The 9,080-nt window shown below is 42.3% G+C and overlaps 1 pseudogene; it reads left to right on the forward strand.

Moving 5' to 3' along the window:
* Positions 1 to 7,724: 7,724 nt before the first annotated feature.
* On the forward strand, positions 7,725 to 8,459 carry LOC102005209 (annotated as a pseudogene).
* The last annotated feature ends 621 nt before the right edge of the window (positions 8,460 to 9,080 follow it).

Here is a 9,080-nt window from a genome sequence, read left to right on the forward strand (position 1 = left end):
TTTTTTTTTTTTTTTTTTTGGTGGTACTGGGATCAAACTCAGGGCCTTGTGCACACTAGGCAAGCACTCTACCACTGAGCTACATCCCAAGCCCCTCAAATGATTTTCCAACAAGGGTGTCAGACAATTCCCTGAGCTAAAGAAAAGGCAAGTGGTGCTGCGACAACTGAATCCACATACAGAAGAATGAGGAGTCCTACTTTACGTCATATACTACAAAAATTACCTCAAAATGGATCTGTGCGAGCTAAAATTATTAAACTCAGAGGAAAACAGGTATAAATCTTACTAACTTCAGTTTAGTAAATGTTTTATTAAATATGACACCAAGTGTATACAAAACTAAAAAAAAAAAGGTATGTTAGACTTCATCAAAAGTACAAACTCCTATAGTTCAAAGAAAACAATAAAGTAAAAAGACAACACACAGAATGGGAGATTTTGTGAGTCACTTTAATAAGGAACTTGTATCCAGACTATATAAAGAACTCCTAAAGCCTGGCGTGGTGGTGAATGGCTGTAATGCCAGCACTCTGGGAGGCTAAGGCAAGAGGAGCCCAGCCTGGGAAATTGGCCAGTCAATCAATCAATCAATCAATCAACCAACAGGGCTGAGGATGTTACCACAGTGTGAAGTCCTTGGGTTCTATCCCCAATACCACAAAAACATCTCTTAGAAAATTAGTTATAAAAAGATAAACTAAGCCAGGCACACACCTGTAATCCTACCACTTGGGAGGCTGAGGCAGGAGGATCACTGCAAGTTCAAGGCCAGCCTGAACTACATAGCAACACTCTGCCTCAAAAATAAATAAATAAATATAAAAAGATAAACTAATTAAAAATAGACAGAGGTCTAAACAGACATTGCTCTAAAGAAGTACAAATGACCAGTGAAAGATGCCCAACATTATTTACCACCAGGAAAATGCAAATCAAAATCTCAATGAGCAGACAAGCATGGCGGTGCACACCTATAATCCCAGCATTCAGGAGGGTTGAGGCAGGAGGACCACAGTGAGTTCAAGGTCAGCCTCGGCTACATTAGTGAGTTCAAGGCCAGTCTAAATTACAGAGCAAGACCCTATCTCAAAAAAAAAAAAAAAAAAAAAATCAATGAGCTACTACTGCACACTCACTAGAATAGCTATAATCATGGCCAGTATTGTAAAATGTGTCTTGGAAAACAGGTAGGCAGTTCATCAAAATACTTAAACAGAGTTGCCATATGACCCAGCAATTTTATGGCTAGGTATAAATCCAAGAGAAGTGAAACTATGCCCACATAAAAATTTGCACATGAATATTTACAGAAACACTATTCATAATAGCTAAAAAAAAAAAAAAAGTGGCCCAAGCCGTTTTCACTCACAACCCTACTACCACCAAAAGTGTGGGGTTTCTTCAACACCAAAGACTTCTGACCTCACCGGGTGTCACTGTTTCATTCAATTCTAACACTACCCAGAACTGGCACAAACTCACAGGTTAATGGCTCGGCCCCACAGACTGCCCACACTCCCAACACCAAGCAGAGTCCCAGCATTCCACTGGCTCTCAGCTATGAATCGGGGGTTTCCATGATGCCCCTGCAGAAGGCCTCAAGTTCAATTACTTACTAAAATGGCTCACAGAATTCACAAGGCTCCTTACTTTCTCCTAACCACCAGGAAGGGAGGCAGGGTTGAAGGGTGAGCTACAGGTCAGGGTTAATGATTTAATCAATGATGCATTTGTAATGAAGCTTCTGTAAAAAACCTGCAGTGTTGCATTTGGGAGCTTCCAGGTTCCTGAGTGCACAGAGGAGCCGGGAGTGCGGCTGGCAGGGAAGCTACAGGAGCCTCAGGCCCGAGCTCCAAACTCTGACCCATCATCTCTTCCAACCAGCTTTTAGAATATCCTCTGTAATCAATTGCGGCGCTCAGCTGCTTCTGACCGAAGAGAAGATGCTCACGATCCAAGTTCCAGAACTGGCTATTTCTCAGGACTGACGAGCTGCCCTGTGCCTGCCTGCCCAACACCAAGCTAGCAATACCATAAAAGATGCACCATAAGCTGTCTCCTGGCAGTGCCAGGCAGGAGGGTCACCGGCACTGACTTCCCATGTTCCAGCACGCTGCACACAAAACCTTTCTTCTCCCATTATTCTGCCTCTTCAGTTGCTGGCTCTTTGGGTGGCAGCAGAACCAGACCTTCTGTGGTAACAAGGTGTCTGGGAACCCACAGATAGTAAAGGGCAGAGTCAAGATTATTCAAACCAAGAAGTCTGCCTTCAGAGCCTGTGTCCTTATCAACTACAGTACACGGTGCAAGCATATGCGCGCACGTGTGTGTGTGTGTGGGGGTGTGTGTGTCTGTGTGTTTCTAAGGACTGAACCTAAGGCCTCATGCTCTACCACTAAACTGCATCCCCAGCCCTTTTTATTTTTAGACAAAGTGTCACTAAGCTGCCCAGCCTGGTCTCAACTTGAGATCTTCCTGCTTCAGCATCCCAAGTAGTTCAAATTACAGGTCTGTACCACCACATCTATCTATCACAATATACTATCCTTTTAAACTTTATATATGAATTCTAATACAGTCATCCCTTGGTGTGGGGTACTGCTCCCAAGAGGCCCATGGATAGCAAAATCCAGACGTTCAAGTTCCTTATGTAAAGTGGCACAGCATTTCCACATACCTCCACACATCTCCTCCCACGGTTTAAATCATGTCTAGATTACTCATAATACCTAGAACAATGCAAACACTATATAGTAGTTGTATTGTTTAGGAAATAATGACAAGGAAAAGTCTCTACATACTCACTACACATAACGTTTCCTTTTGCCACACTGGGGATTAACACACCCACACCCGTGCGCATCCCAGCAAAACTCTTCCACTGAACTTCCTCCCCGACGTTTTCTGAATAGTTTCAATCCCAGGTTAGTTGAATACATGGTATTATGGTTATGATCTCACGTTTGGAAGGCGATTGGGTCCTGGAGGGCGACTAGGACTGTAGCTCCTGAGCTGTTAAGGAGGTGCGCACAGTCAGAGGCGACGGTCACCAGGTGATATGGTTTGTGTCTGCATGTCCCCCCAAATCCTCATGCAGTCATGGGGTGGGCTAAGTTTACGACTGATCCAGGATCCAATGCTGGGATTACGCGTGTGAGTGCTACACCCGCCCTGGGGCGAATAGTTTGCATATGTAAGGGAGAGAAAGAGGCTGCTTGCTGCCACTCCTCCTTTTTGCTCTGGTTGCTTTTGCTATCTTCCACCTTCAGAAACAGTTAACCATGCCATGTGCCATGTGCCACTCTGCCTTGGAGCCAGCTGAGTATGGACTGAAACCTCCACCAACTGTGAGCTAAATAAACTTTTCCTTCCTTAATTCTGGGTGTCAGGTAGTTTGTCTCAGCAATGAGAGAAAAGTAACCAAGACATCAGGGGACTGACCTGCAGGGTGCACCTCCCTCCTGCCTGTGTTGCCTGGCCGCCAGGAGGTGGCAGTTCGTAGGCTCAGGCTCTTCCACTGGCTGAGGACTAACACTTCTAACAACTGCGGCCCCAAATAAACCTCTCCTCCTTTAAACAGTGGCAGCTGGTATCTGTCTCAGCGATGAGAAAGTGACCAGGACACATGGACACAGACCTCAAGGATACCAAGGATGACTGTATATGTGTCCCACTATAAAAATATTTTAAGAGCCTAGAGATATAGCTCAGTTGTATATCATCTGCCTAACACCCATGAGGTCCTGGGTTCAATCCTAGTACCGCACACACACAAAAGTTGTTTACTGGCTACAAACCTTGACTCCCCTCCCCCCAGCTCCCAAGCTCTTGTCCTGTAAGACAATCTTAAATAAGTTTATATTCTCAGAAGATAACACCATATTTACCTTCTAGCTTTAGTGCCCTGGCACATCTCCACTGGGGATTCCCTGAAAGTCTCACAGCATCAAAACTGTGGGTAGCGATGGTACAGAGTCTTTGCCATTTCTTAAGAAAGAAATTATAGGATAAGAGCTATACAATACAGCTGGGTAGGGCCAAATGGAGTAGAAATTATTACAAGTAATTAAAAAGAATTTCCAATACAGTACTTCCTAGAAATCATTTAGTCTTTGAACTGTGCATATTATCTCATTATCCAATTTGTATTTTTTTTTTTTTTCATTAGGAGCTTTGTTTTTAACTCTGCCTGGTAGCAGAAATGCTTGTTTGGTAATGGAAAAGAACCTCTCTGAGCTGAAACTATTAAAGCATCAACTGTAAACTGGGCATGCTGTTGCATACCTATAATCCTAACACTCTAGGAGGCGGAGGCAGGAGGATCAAAAGTTGCAGCCCTTAGCAAAACCTTAACAAATGCAATTTACTCACCTTATGACAAGACTATCTCAAAGGGGGAAGGAGGAATCTAGCTCAATAGCCCAAGGTTCAATCCCCAGTGCCAAAAAAAAAAAATTCAATTTTTTAGACACTTCTCTTTCAATGCTGTTTTTACTACTTAAAAATAACATACGAAAGGGACTCTTCTCAATACTTCTGCACTAGTTTAAATTACGATTCAGGAAATCGCAGACAGCAGTGTGGGTTCTGGAGTAAATTTTATTTGTTTTTAGAGAGGGTCTCGCTGTATAGTCCAGACTGGCCTCAAACTTGCAGCTATCCTCCTGCCTCAGCCTCCCAAGAGCTTGACTACAGGCGTGTACCATCACACCCAGTCTGGAGTAGACCTTAGATAATGGGTACAGCTCTAGTTTTGTCATGGGCTCAATATGTAACCCGTCCATTTTTAGAAGGGGATAACTACCCTCACTCATGTCACAGGGGTGACCTGCTTTGAGTTTGAGACGAGATGACACACAGCAGTAGTCCCCTCCTATACTCAATTTTACTCTCCACAGTTTCAGTTCCCTGCAGATAACCACAGTCTGAAAATGTTCACTTATTGTGGGCTTTCTGCTGTTACTTACACACGTATTGTTTGCGGTGCTGGGGTTCAAACGCAGGGTCTTGCACATGCTAGGTAAGTGCTCCATAGCTGTATTGCAGCCCTAGCTCCTTGTTATTTGTTTTGACTCAAGAGAATGATCACACTCACATACTTTATTTATAGTATACTATTACAATTGCTTTATCTCATTATTGATTAGTATTGTTAATTTCTTTGTTTTTTGTCTTTTTGAGACAGGGTTTTACTACGCAGTTCAAACTGGCCTTGAACTCACTTTGTAGCCCAGGCTGGCTTCAAACTCGAAGTAATCCTCCTACCTCAGCCTCCCAAGTGCTAGGATTATAGGCATGCATCACCATGCCTGGCAGTATTGTTAACTGCTACTGTGTCTAATTTATAAATTAAACTTTATCACAGGTATATACATAAATGAAAGAACATAGAATATACAGGATCCTGTACTATCAGGCATCCATCAGGGATACTCCCCCACTGATTAAGGAGTCCTACTAGAGGCAAATGTCAAACCAATTTTGAAAATTCCTGTTTATAGCACTAGTAGCTTCAGATAAATCCTTTCCTTACCCTACAGCAATTTTATTTTTTTCTGCTCTTAAAAGTTAAAATTAGAGCCAGGTGTGATGGCACACCCTTATAATCCCAGTACTCGGGAGGCTGAGGCAGGATTGCTGTTTGAGGCAGCCTGGGCTACAAAATGAGTTCAAGGTCAGCATGAACTGTATGGTGAGAACGTATCTCAAAAAACAAACAATCAAAATTAGAAAAACAGAGACCTATAGAATAAAAAATTAAGTACTTTTCAGCAAGGTATTCAAGATCATTTTACTAACTGGTTCCACCTCTTCTCACTAGACTCATTTCCTAGTTTCCTTTATCCCCCAAACACGCTACCTACCTGATACACTAAGTGTTCTGTAATACAACCTAATGCTTACTGTTTGTCTTAGTTACTTTTCTCATTGCTGAGACAAAACATCTGACACTCAAAGACAAAAGAGGAAAGGTTTATTTGACTCACAACTTGTAGAGGTTTCAGTCCATAGTTGGCTGGTTCCAAGGCAGGGTGGCATGGCAGAGGGGCAACAGTTCATGGTAGCAGAAAACAGCAAAAGCAACAAGAAAGCAAGACAAGCCTCTTTCTGTCCCTTATACTGTACCAGTCTGTCAGAATTAGGGCTGTGTCAATCCAATCAGTAAACTGATCCAGCAATCAGCCACCCTTAATCCCAGCACTGTACTACAAATCAATCACACACTCTAGATTCAGCCACCTCCAAAAAAACCCTATGACTGCGTATGGCTTTAGGGGGACATGTAGACACAAATCATAACACTGTTCTTACTTTAAAGGGTCTTTCTTTAGGATGTTTTGAGATAAGGTTTCACTGTGTAGCCTAGGCTGGCCTTGAACTTTTGATCATCCTATCCTTTTGTCTCAGTCTCCTAGAATACTGGGATTATAGGCTTGCATTACCATGCCTGGGAATTTTCACACTGCTTTTTTGTTTGTCTGTTTGTTTTTAGTGACAGGATCTCACTATGTATTCCAGGCTGATCTTGAACTCATTATGTAGCCCAGGCTGGCCTGGAACTCGAGGTGATCCTTCTGCCTCAGCCTCCTGAGTCCTGGGATTATAGGCATGTGCCACCACATCCAGCTGGATTTTCACACTTCTGAGCCTTTGTTTAGATTAATCTTTTTATGGCAAAGGACTCATCCTTAAAGGCTCAATCAAAGTTTATTACCTAGTTCTGTGATGTCTTTTTTTTTTTTTTTTTTTTTTTTGAGATTAGGGTCTCACTATGTAGTTCAGGTTGGCCTGGAACTCACTATAAGCCCAGGCAGGCCTCAAACTCATGGAGATCCTCCTGCCTCAGCCTCCACAGTGCTAGGATTACAGCTGTAGGCCACCATGCCCTGCTGTAATGCCTTTTCTAATTTTTTTTTTTGGTACTGGGAATTGAACTCAGGACCTTGCGCTTGCAAGGCAGGCACCTATGCCACTGAGCTATATCCCTGGCCCTTGCCTTTTCTAATTTCTCAGGCAGAATTAATTTTATTCTCAGCACCTGAAAAACTAAATTGTACTAGCAACAACACCTATTACATACTAAATGACAGCACTGTCGTTACAGGCCCTAACCTAGTCACTACATACATATGTGCAATCTGCAAATCACGTGTGCTTTGAATAAAGCAGGTAAGCTAAGATACAGAATGATTAATTTACATATCAAAGATAAAACTGCCAGCAGATGGCAGAAGAGGAATAAAAATCACCGAAGCTATCTTATATGAAGAATTTCCTATGAATCAAATTCTGGCAGAGGTTACTTAGATATATATGAGCTCTTTGAATTTCTATATCTTGAGCCAAGCACAGCAACAGCATGCATTTAAAGACAAGGAAACGGGCTGAGATTAAATAGCTTCTCCATTTTCACATGGCCACTATGACATTAGATTGCAATTCAAAACTGAGGTCAAAGCCTGTATTTTAGCCAGGTGTGGTGGCACACGCCTGTAAACTTGGGGAGGATGAGGCAAGAGGATCACTATGAGTTCAAGATCAGCCTGGGCTACAAAGTGAGCTCAAGGCCAGCCTGAACTGCATAGCAAGACCCTGTCTCAAAAAGAAAAAAAAAAAAAAAAACCTGTGTCTTTACACGCTCAACTGCGATACTAACATCATAATTACTGAGCACTTTTGCGGAAATTGCTATTTCCTATGTTCAATATGCTACTATACTAAGCATTTCATATACATAATTCTGCTTCTCATAAATATTTTATAGGCACCCAAAATCTGAGTGACCGCTCATGTCCTGCCAGGTAATTAAAGGAAGAGGTGTGGCAAGGATACTGGAAACTGTAGCAGTAAATGCTGAAAAACCTGCAAAATTGTGCGTTTTTGCACAATGTGAAGATCTGAAAGAAGGTGATGGCTGGGAAGTATTCCCGAAAGATGGCTCTGGCGACAGTCATCCAGATTTCCCTGAAGGTGCAGATGTAAATTTAAAAGATGTAGTTAAAATTTTACTAATTAGAGAAGACTTAATATATTGAAACTACTTTTTTTCAAGTCCCAGAACTGGGAGATGGCATTACAAAATACATAAAGGTTTTAAGGTACATGGCTAGTTCAGAGGCTGTTACCTAAGAAGCAGACAGATCGGGGCTGCAGCCTATAACCTTGAGCTGTGTGCTGAATATTGGTGCTTATAGACTAAAGACATCAAATTGGCAGGGGGCAAAACCGACAGTGATTTGGAGATGCCCGAAACAGTCCCATCAAATACCGAAGCACTGTGTCAAGGATGATGGAAAGAACTGAAAGAATCTGACCTAGCATTGGCTGATCTTATGAAAACTCAAGAGATAGCACTAGAAGATAAAGCCATCCAGGTAGAACTGTCGAAAGTCAAATGAGAGATAACAGCACAAAAAGATAAAGAGGAGGCAGTCCATGCAAGAATGTTAGCTTAGTAAGGGTTCAATTTTGCTTGAATATTATGCACTGATTGTTTAAGGCAGTACTAAAGACTTACTGTCTATATATTATCCCCAGTGCAATGTGTTTCCTTTGACATTTCAGTTCCTCATTATTTACAGTTTAGAAATACTGATAGCTTCCCTCTTAATAAAAGGCTTTTTAAGAAAGATTTTTATTAATTAAATTCCATCAGCATCCTTAGTGTACAGACAAAGGCTTTGAAGAGTTAAATAATTCTCCCAAGATTACACAGCTAGTAAGTGAGAGTCAGGATTGGCTGCAGGAGTCATCTGACCTGGAGTTAAACCTGCGCTTTTCTCACCATACATGCTGTCCCTAGTCTCTGATAGCAGAGCTAGTTTTCCTTCACAATTCCAGAATGATTTATATCTGTTTCCTTCTAGACCATGAGCTCTTCAAGCTTGCTTCTACATTCCCAGAACCCAGCGCAGTTCCTGATATCACCTGTTATAAGGGAATGACGGTGAAGGGACTTCTCCAATATCGTGATCCTGAAAGAAGTAGGTTCAAGACACAAACTCAGACCAGGTGTGATGGCACACAGCTGTAATGCCAGCACTCAGGACGCTGAGGCAGGGGGACAGCTGCAAGTT

The sequence above is a fragment of the Chinchilla lanigera genome, unplaced genomic scaffold (assembly GCF_000276665.1).
Source record: "Chinchilla lanigera isolate Chin_1 unplaced genomic scaffold, ChiLan1.0 scaffold00361, whole genome shotgun sequence".
NCBI lineage: Eukaryota > Metazoa > Chordata > Mammalia > Rodentia > Chinchillidae > Chinchilla > Chinchilla lanigera.